The sequence below is a fragment of the Simochromis diagramma genome, unplaced genomic scaffold, assembly GCF_900408965.1.
Source record: "Simochromis diagramma unplaced genomic scaffold, fSimDia1.1 OVJJ01000293.1, whole genome shotgun sequence".
Lineage (NCBI taxonomy): Eukaryota > Metazoa > Chordata > Actinopteri > Cichliformes > Cichlidae > Simochromis > Simochromis diagramma.
This window is the reverse complement of record NW_024386801.1, coordinates 18628297-18639719: the sequence shown is the minus strand read 5'-3', so window position 1 is coordinate 18639719 and position 11423 is coordinate 18628297.

Sequence of the window (11423 nt, the reverse complement as noted above, 5' to 3'; positions counted from 1 at the left end):
TTTTTTTGAAAGGTTTGCAACCGGTTACTTCGGGCATAAAACTAACACAACATTTCATAAAAAGATTACACAAACAGCCAAACATGGTGGCATTAGTGTGATGGTCTAGGACATGGATGGCATGCTGTAACTGATGGAACCATGAATCCTGCTCTCTACCAGAAAACTCAGGAGGAGAACTTTTGACCTGAAGTCCTTGAGTTACACAACAGGACAATAATCCCCGTAACACCAGCAAGTCCACCTCTGAATGGGTTAAAAAGTTTCTCATTCAGTTTTCTTACTCTTTTCTTTACTTCTCTTCCTTATAACACAATGTTTTTTTTGTAGGTCGGCAGTTCACAGCCTCACTTTATAGTGCAAGGACCCTACATAATTAGAGAGAGAACCCCAGTGATCCCTAAGGAAGCACTTGGCAAAAGTGGTGAGGAAGAAATCCCTTTTAGCAGGAAGAAACCTCCAACATGAAGGTGTAGGAATAAATTAATATATAAATAAATAAAAATAAATATATTGTGAGTGAAAAAAGGCCAGTGGAGAAGGAGCACTCAGTGCATCATGGAAAGTCTCGTCTTCCAACCTATAGAGGTCTGTGCAACTATAATTTCCCCCTTATAAAATGTAATATGAGCTTAAAATCACATTGGGCAAACTCATCTGAGTGCTGACTAATGATGTACTGTTACTGACAGCTCCAGAGTAGCTACCAGATGGAGCACAATGTCACATTATTTTGTAAAAAAGATACTGTAAATATTCATGCTGAATTCCCAACTCCAGAAATGTGTTAATGTTAATAAGTCAAAGATTCCACGTAAACAAAGAAAGAAACTAACACTTACATTTTTATTTTCTTATTTTGTGCTTTTAGTCCCAGTCATTTAAACCAACCTTGTCAGATACAACAAACATATAATATGAACTTCAAATCTTGACGGTAAAACAGGCGATTGAAGGCATTTTTGGAGTGAAGTGGCAAGAACTCTCAGACACTTCTAAAAACTCAGTTGCCTCTTTTATTAAAGAGATGCACAAAACACGACATCCCATCATACCCCCGCCTTCCTCTCCTCACCCCTGCTTCTCATCATTAGCGCCGGCGCTTAGCAGAAACTCCAGAGAGACGCGTCTCTGTGTCTGATGCAGCGCTGAGGCAACATGATTAAAGACCGAGCTGGGCCACAAGATAAGACCAGTCACACTGGAGCAAAGGCTTCCAAGCAAGCCTCTGTCATTCCACCTTCACTTATGCCACAGCTACACATTTAAAAGAGTCAACCGTTCACGGAGACATAAGAAGAAATGGAGACATTTGTAAGGTTTTGGAAAATGCATTGATGGTGTAAAAGAGAAATAGATGCGAGGCAGAAATGAAGAAAATTTGTTTTCATGTGACTTGCTCCCCGGGCCCGTCGTGTGGAGGAAGTGTTGGAACAAACAGGCAGAGTTGAGTTGTGGTCACTTAATCTATCTGACCTTGTTTGCTTCATCACCCTTTCAAATCTGTTTCTCAAGTGATCTTTGGTGTGAAAAATAACCACCTGAACTACAAAGTCCAGGGAAAAAGGAAGGACAAGAAGAAGCAGTATTAATGGAAGCATATGTTTATTATTGCTGAGGCAGTTAGATTGAAAAAAAAACCAAACCCCAATCTGTACGAATTATGATGAACAAAAGGGCGATGACCAGATTGTCAGACAGAAAGAATTAATAGCTGGTGAATTAATCCTTTTTTAAAATGAAAGAATCTGTGTTATCTCCATATTTGTGCACTTTCTGGCAGGACCAGGTAATATAGCTGTGTTCACTACATTAGTCATTTAGCATCATGACGGCCATCATCCTGGTCTCATGGCAAAATGAAATAGTCAATAAAATGCAATCTGTTTGTGTACATTTCTTTCATTGCAGTCAGCAGTATGTTTCATGTCTGCACCGCACATGTTACACAGACTCCTCTGAGCGGACGCCTCGCCATGGGGATCGTGGCCAAAAACAATACGACTTCAATTCCAGAAAGTTGGAATGCTGTGTAACATATAAACAAAAACAGAATGATTTGGAGATCTCACAAATCCATATTTTATCCACAATAGAACAGAGAAAACATATTGAATGTTTAAACTAAGACATTTTAATATTTCTTGAAAAAAATATTCACTCATTTTAAATTTAATGGCTGCAACAGGTCTGAAAAAAAATGGGACAACAAAAGGCTGGGAAGACTTTAAATATGTCATTAGCTACAGTACAGGGTATCATAAAAAATCTGGAGAAGTCTCTGTGTGCAAGGGGCAAGGCTGAACATCAATACTGAATGACTGTGATCTTTGAGGACTCGGACACAATTCTGTCATGGAAATCACTGTGATCACTTTAAAGGCCAGCATCTCAAGTGGTAAGAGAGTACACGGCACATCTGGAAAGGCATCATATATGCTGAAAAGTCTATACGGGTTTTAGAGCAATATATGCTTCCATCCATCATGTTTTTCTCAGGCATATTTTAGCATTACAATGCTACACCGCCTACAAAATCTATTACTGCAGCACGGCTTTGTATTTAAAAGTGCTAAACTGGTCTGCCTGCAGTCCACATCTTTTACCAAACTGAAAACATCTGGCACACCATGAAACAAAAAGTAAGACAAAGAAGACCCAGGACTGACTCAGGCAAGAATGGGACAACATTGCTCTCCCAGAAATCCAGCAGCTAGTTTTCTCAGTTCCCAGACATTTACGCACTGTTGCTAAAAAACAAAACAAAAGAGGGGATGCCACAGTTAAAAAAAAACAAAACAACAACAACTAGCTGGTGAACAGAGAGCATTTTTCCATTCAGTAGTTCGCACACAGAACTCAAATAGACCCACAATGAGTGATAGTGTAGTTCTGTAACTGTTGGATGTGTGATTAAGTAACTTTTTACTCCTAACAAGTTTGTTTTCCCCCGACTGTGATACTGTTGGTTTAAACTTTCTTCTTTACATCTTTTACTTGAACTCTCTTTCCTCGTGTGATGGACTAAGGCTGAATGTTTTTTCTCCAGAAAGGCTTCTTTCATGCTAAAAGCTTAAGGAAAAGAAAACGGGTTGACTAAAACAAATGCACCCATTCACAAAGGTTGGAGTCAATGGCCCGACTGTTTGAATAGGACAGTTAGATCAGTTATCTGGAAATATGAATGTGAAGTGACTGTGTTAAATTTCCTTTATTAATCAGGGTTTTCAAATCTTCTGCGTTAACAATAACTTTGCATTTGTTTTATTTAAACGACATTTCAATGAAGCTCAGTAGCTAATTTACTGTTCACCGTGCACCACTAACATACAAAACTTTCTGCTAAAAAAAACATTTGGAAACTGCTACAAGACACTTCCCCTGAGCAGGTGCACGACACATAAGCCTATGGCCCAGGCCAAGAACGCTTCAGCCTTAGCACAGGGAAATGTGTCACAGCCTCACCAGTGGTTGGAGGCCTTGGCGTGGACTACAGTCGTGTCCTTGGGGTGGATATGGCGAGAAAGTGGCACAACATCAAAAGACAAAAAGCAAATCTGTCTTTGTCCTTCATGGCTGCCAGGGATTAAAAGGTTGTCCTTTGAACAGTTGGACTCGCAAGGACTTACACAGCAGCACTGCTTCTGTTCCCATTCCTCAACGCCAAGACTGTGAGGACGAGTCCATGCCAGTCCTGCTTTTTGACCTGGTATCCGCTCAAAGAATGAATTTCCTCCTCAGTGCACCACAATGCACCGGGAAGCAAGGGCCAGGGCGCGCGCCTGCTGTGATGTTAATTTAATGACGAGCTGCTGTTCAGATGGCAGGTCCAAACAGCTGAATAAAGCGATTGTTGTCTTTTTGCTCCATTTTGTAAAGACTGGGGGGGCCCTCCGCCTCAAGGGGTGCTCTCTCCTGTTTGGTGCCCAGAAGGGAGCAGCTCTTCTGGGCACCAAACAGTAGATCCTCTGTAAGTACACTGGAGTACAGCACTGCAAAGAAAATAAAAAGTTCCCCTCCTCTTCGCTGCTTGTTTATTGAAAGAGGCTCATTTGGATTTTTTTCCATCTCCCCCCACAATAAGACTTTACCCTAATTAGTTAATTAATCTTAAGTGAAATTCCACCAAGCCAACTGCTGAAATGTGGCATAACAAACAACATTCAGATAATCAGACAGATTTAAGCTAGCTTGCAATCTAGTTGTAAATAATTATGAGAAACAGCAACATTATAGGTTAGAGATTTGACCAACAGTACTATTTACATAGGAAGTTATTTTCATGACTTTGTTAAAGGGTTAAAAGGTTGTAACCAATTCCTTTAATGAGTAATGCATAACTTTCTAACACAGTAGATATCCATTTTCATGTTATAAACAATTAACCCATCAATTGTCGCTTCGGTGTCTGGTGTTAATTGCAAAGCAAAGTGTTAATTGGTAAAAAGTAATTACAGCTACTCCACATGGGCTTCAGAGACAGTCTTGCCAAAGTTTTAAGAATTCACTGAATTTCATGAAAAGCTAATTTATTGTCATGGTGACACAAAAACACAAATGTCAATGGTAGTAGAGGAATATACAGAGATTAACTTACTAAAAACCATTTATTCCCGTTATTGTCAGAATTACTTATTGTGATCAGATTAGACATGTAATCTTCCCATCTCTGGAAAACCGACAATGACCCAGCTAAACATTAGCTGCTTAAGAGGTAACATTACGCTTGAAAAAAAATCACACTTTTCCCTTTGATAAACAGTTTTATTACAGTCTTACATCATATTAGAGTTTATTCTCTTAGTGTCTGAATGCAGCAATGTTAGATGCACTTCAAAGAAAGTTTCAAGAACGTGGGCTAACAGCAGCTAACATCGTCTTACAGCAGCTAACAGAGGCTAACAGCACTCACCAATAGAAAAGTTAAGGATATCCTCAACAATTCACCTTAGTGTCACTATCATCAGACAAAAGCAACTTTCTTTGACTCATACTGGACTCCATTTACAAAATTTTACAGCTTCCTTCAGAGTAAATAGATGTGGACTGACAGCATAGTCTTGTTACAGATGAATGGCAGCTAGAGTTGTCTGTCCTATAATAGTCACGTTAGCGCTAGGATTATGGACTTGAATTGAGAGACATAAGAAAACAGAACTCAGTTTAATGCAATCTGCCATCTACTCACTCTATTAGTGAGATTTTCACACCACCAAGAGTTACTTTACACTACCATAATGAAAAACTCCCTTGCAGTTAAATAGTACATTTTGCTTATACTGTCAAAAGGGAGTGTAGCCTACTGTACACTTACCCTAAATATACTGAATTTAACTAGCTACATAGTGACTTGATATTTGTTGAATTTCCTGCACAAAATAACCAGCAACAAGCTTTTTAATACCCCTCTGAGTGACTTGATGACTTTAGCTTTAGCTAAAAGCTAAAGGGGCTTTGAAGCTGTAGGACAGGGATCCTTCTTATTCCTCTTCTCCCTCATAAAGTCTCTTCACCAATGGTGTTAAGTTTCCTTAAAGGCTGGCAGACACGTCTTATCAGCCTGGCACAAAATATGAATACTTAACTGTAACTTAGCATTCAACAATCATATCCAAAGAGGACCACCTGTGGCTCCATCATGCTGGCGAAATGCTAACTCGGAGGCTTAGAAAGGTTTTAAAATAAAGTCATGGCTGTCATAAACGGTCAATAGTTTTTTTTCCCACAACCCTAAAAACCACAAAGCTTTGTCTTATGAACACTTGTACTGCATCTTTAAAACACCGGTGAATAGGAAAGTTGTGTCCAAAGGTACATCTTTGTAACATCATGACTCAGCTAATTATGTTAGAAAACATCCCTCGATTTAACAGAAAACACACATTTGTGCTGTTTTATTCACCCCTGGCAGATGGTGCTGACTAGCCTTCCGCTTTGGTGATGTAAAAGGGTGTAACATTCAGCACCTTAACTCACACGTATTGGATATGAACACTGAGGGAGGATAGAAAAGGTCAAGTTCAACCAAGTGCGTGCATGCGGGTGGTTGGGTGTGTGGAGCGGGCAGCGAAGAGAGGGGAGGGGTGCTGTCACATTAAATTACCTAGTGTGCTTTTGTGCCGCTGACATCCTCAGTGAGTCTCATCTTGTGATATATTTAGTCACGCTTAAGTCTCAATAAATGGCTTTCTCAGCGACACGCATGTATTTCAGCACGAACTCGGCCGGCACACAGAGGAGAGGACAGGAACAAAAATGATGACACCGATAATAAAGAAAACAATTTATATTTCTGCCACTTGACTAACAGTCTTGCCAAGAGGCGAGGACAAGATTGCACCGGTGCTGTGGTCTGTGGTAAATAATAAATCGCCTTTAATTTTTGGCTTTGTTTCCAAACTTTCTTGCAGGCATTAATTTGTTACCAGGAAACGGTCGCAGAAGCTTTCGGAACTGTTTCGCATTTGGTTGCGTTCACAGTGTCTGTGTCACTTTGATGTTAGAGTAATTTGCATGGAAGCTTGTACCAATTTGACAAATCTTTCTTAAAGTTGCATTCAAGAGCACTCAGATGATTGAGAGCTACTGCAAAGCAGGACTTTTTTTCTGTCTAGATCCAGTTTATTTCACAGCTTGCTTGTCACAGCACTAATGTTTACTATTTATCTCCATGGTTTGACGGGATGATTTTTTTTTTAGCAGACACTTAAATTGAGCACTACCCAAAAGAGTAATGTAAATAAATTTAGCATTTCGTGGAGCACTGCCAGGATTGAACTTCTATTTTGTTTATTCTGATGCAGGCTTACTGAGTTTGATCCTCCAAAACTGTGAACAGCAAATCTTTTTTTAAAAGAAAAGAAGTGCTAACCAAAGTGTTCCCCTGATTATTTTGGGCAGAGCATCAGTAATACAGCTGTTCCCTGGAATCCTGGCAACAGTCACAAGATTTAATGTTTTAATAGGATTCAAAACACATGTCCCATTGGAAATGTTTTCGAGATTCTTCTTGTGAGAGACAGACGATGCTGACAGTCATTAGAAAAATTATTCTGTCATAACGCCACCCTTTCAGTTGTACATCATCAACAATAAAATAAATATTTCTTACATCAAATGCAAGTGCAGTTCACTTCCAAAGAAAAAGATTCAAGAAGATTCCTGCAGTGAATTAGTCTGTACCACAAACAGCCAAGTACTGCGTGGTACCTCTGGAGCTAAAAATGCAGAGAAAACTGCAGTTCCTCTGGTGGCCACTGGTCGTTTCTTGGTTTCATCAAATAGTTTCCATCACTGTGCTTTAGTTTGGTTACAGTCCGCCCTTTTATTATCTATTACTTCGACTTATTTAGCAGATCCGTGTCTGTGGATCCGTGGACTCAAACGGTTTCGTTGTAGCTTGCTAACCAGGGGTTGACAGCCATAGATAGTGGCATAGCCACCGCCAGGATTATCCAACTTTCAGACACTTAGAATGATCAAAATTTATGAAACGGACTTAATGTTTTGTTGAATATAAAGACAAATGAGTGAGCCCATAAATCTGATCAGGAAAGAACTTTTTTTAGGATGTAGGATTTTGTAACTACAGGTGCTGCCTTTTGGTGGCTATTACAAAAATACAGTGACCTTCTTGGCTTCAGCACCTTTTCTGAAAAGAAAAAAAAAAAAAGTTAAAACAACTTGTTGTGATTTTGTTTTACTACTCTAAGTCGCTGGAGCTGAGCACATTAAACCGTCTGTTAAGCACAGGAGCTCGCAGCGGTTATGCAAGAGTGCCGGACTCGGCTAATCCTTTTATGGAGGAGAGAGGAGCCTGCAGGGTAGAGCTTTCTCATCATTGAGACAAAGCAGCCTATTAGGCAGATGTCTCAGCTGTGCATCCGCCGCCATACACAAAAATCCTCTTGCATACACAACATCCACCCGCAAAGTCACACAGACATATGGTCCGTGTGAAAAAAGTGATGAGAGCTTTGTGTTATTAATAGCAGCTCTGATTCGCGCTTCTTATTCTTTGAATCTGCCAAGGCCTCAAACCTTATAACTAAATCCAAAAATACTTCACCTCTAACAAAAAGGTTTGGATAATCTATCCGTATGCAGCAATACCACAGGCCTTGTACACAGGGGAAACCGCCATCATGGAGACTGTACTCATGGCTGAGACTCTGTGCTCCACTAAAAAGTTCCCTCTCTCTGAAAGAGTGTAAAAAAATGCATTTTTAGACAATTAAAAGCCTTTCCACATACAAAAGAGACAAGCAGAAACTTATGAGGTCACTCTGAGCGAGTTAATTGCTCTGCATTGTGAGCGCCAAGGCTGCCAAGCACGGAGCACAATGCAATCTCTGTGGCTGTGATAATAGGTTTGCTCTCCAAGTCAGAAGTTGTGGAAGTGCTCATATTAGAGAGCTGTTGAAAGTTCAGGAGTGTAGCACTACATGGAAGTAATCACGCAGAAGAGTTTGGGTGGGTGGGTGGGGGTGTCCATTCCCCCTCAGCTGCTGCTGCCTTTGAGGATCTCATTGTTAGCGCTGTTAGTGGGAGGCATGGAGGGCTCTGTTGGCATGTGTCGGCCTCACTCCTTGTCAGGGCCTCAACGCTATGGCAGCAAAGTGGGGGAAAGCTGAGTGTGTTTGTGTGTGTGAGTCTGAGTGGAAATGTTGTGAAAGGATCTGAAAGGGTCAGGGTACATTAAGTTTGGGGAGAGGCTTTGGGGCATTTTCAGTGATTTCTGTACAGTATGTGAGACCACCCACAGAGGCCTTTTCACCTAGAAGAACTCAGTGACCCGTACCTGAACTCGTCCTGGGTCCTTTTGTTTCTACTGTTCCTTGCCGGCTGTAAAGACAAGTCCTGCCTGCTAAACTTCAGCACCCTTCAGGGGTGAGACCAATACAAGTTCTGGGTACTTTCATTGCTTGCGATTTTCCAAAAGGATGTGTCATCATATTTAAATATTAGCAGCCTCTCTGTGGTTGTGTAAAAATAAGCCAATCACATGGCAGCATGTAGAGATGTTCAAGACAACCTTAGCACCAGAATGGGAAAGAAAGGAGATTTAAGCTAATTGTTGGTGCGAGGCGAGCTACTCTTAAATATTCCAGAAGCTTCTGATCTCCTGGGATTTTCCCACACAACCATCTTTAGAGTTCACAGAGAAGGGTTTGAAAAAGAGCAAATGTCCAGTGAGCAGAAGTTCTGTGGGCAAAAATGCCAGGCTGATGCCAGATGTCAGAGGAAAATGGCCAGACTCAGCTAACTACTCATCACAATCAAGGTATGCATGTGAGCAGGTGCTAGTGAAGCACATCGGGTTGATCAGATAACCCATATGACATAAAGGTAATGCAAGGCCAGGGTTTGAAGATGTGGAACAGCATCTCTGAGCTCCTCTCAAAGCCTGAAGCAGATGGGCTGCAAAGTCACACCAGGCACAAAGGGGGTCAAACTTACTACTAGCAAGGAGTAACTAATGAAGTGACCAGTGTATACTTTTGCTCTAATCTATCATATGAGCTAACACCAAATTGGACGTCCATGCAGGAGCAGCAAATATTTTTATCCAGTCAGTGGATAAAAATATATATACATATTGTATTTAAATCCACTGATCTTAACATGTTGCATTTTAGGGTCTAACAGTTTCTTTTTTTGTATTCTTCAGAGTTCATTGGACACCTGGCAGCATTGTGTAAAATGAATTCTGCCAGGTGACAATAATAAATAAAATAAAATAAAAATGGTCATTTGATCTCCGTAACAAAGAAATAAAGTATTCCTGTTGCTATTTTCTGCTTCTTGAATTCCTGCTCCTCTCAATTTAATGGTAACCTGAATGTTTGGCTTTTTAAATTTCAATCACTTAGGATTCTGTGTAATATGAGTTTCCAAACAACTGAGTACACCAGTATGAATCTTGTCAAATACAGACATCAATCTTGCAAGAGTTTATTGTTTAACCTAAAATGTCTTTTCTCAGTAAAAGTGAGGCTCAAAGTCTAACACCTACTTCCTACTACATCCATCCTGCAAATTAACACAACACAGATAAATCAAAAGACATAAAACTTGACTTCATCTGTGAGGCTGCATAATAATTGTCCTTATAAACTCAACACAAGTGACCCCGGGATGCTGGTGGACAGGGTGAGGTCTCCCTCTGCAGGATTTTAGGAGAACTGACAGTTTCATGATGGAATTCTTAAACTTTCCCCTTGTGCTAATAATCATGCTAATACGTCCTTAGAAAGACATTGTTATCGTGGCAGATGCAATTTAAAACAGCTTTCTTGCTCACTGTATAAAAGCACACTGAAAGTCAGTGGAGACCTTCAGCCCTATTAACATATCATTTTCCCAGCACTTCCCAGAAGAGCATGGCAGTGGATGATAAAGATTCAATTAGCTACACAGTACGACCTGGATGGGATAATAGAAGGGTAAATTAGCCAGTTTAAAAATAATTTAATTATTTAAGTTAATTTGTTGGCTAAAATCTAACCTATTATGAGACAGTGAGCTTCTTAGCTGCTGGATCTTTCAAAGGATCAGAGCATGACTCCCACCTGATCCACTCAGAAGTACATTACAAATGAGCTGAACCCATCTTTAGTTTAAGGAAGCCATGCAATTTTTCCTTTTTTCTTCATACCATCAAAATGTTAACATTTTAAGCACTCACTGTACAGCCTGCCACATTTAATACACGTAATTTTTCCAGCATTTTTTAACCCTCAGAACTTTTGTACAGGAGACCGTCACATGGAAGTGGACACAATTTAAAACCAAAGCATTGCTCTCAAAGCAAAACATTTCTTTAGCCAACTTCAAAAAAAGCAGCAAAATTGCTGCAATTTAAAGTCACTGAGTAACAGCAACGAGCACAGCTACTCTGGGTGTTTGATCCGTTTCCTGATAATTCAGTGGAGACAACTTTAAAATGTGCATTGTGTGTAAATGTTAATACCATGTAGGATAGACGCCCTGTGAGAATAAGTCACAGCATTTGAAAGGTCTAACTTTTCAACCTTACTTCGATATCAGGCTCATCACATGCAGGTCAGGTTTTAATACTTGAATTTAGCTTTTTGCTTAATGGAGAAACAATTATGTTTACATATTCTGGATAATAGTTTGGACATTTCAGTGTGTTGAAAGAACATATTTAGAGACTTTTCTGTTTGAGGTGCACTGTGCACTCTGATAGTGTTAAGTTCTTCGTCCACGTATATTCTCTTTCATAACGGGTCAGGAATACGTAACTTAAAAGGTAAAAAACTTCTCCTGCCTTTTTAAGATGCTGTGCAAAAAAAGGTCAGCTGATCTTACATAGGAAGATCCTGCTTTAGTTAGTGGTGTTTAAAGTGCTTCATTGAAACAGACTGAAAAGTTCCTGCAGCACAGTCAGCAGCTGCAAC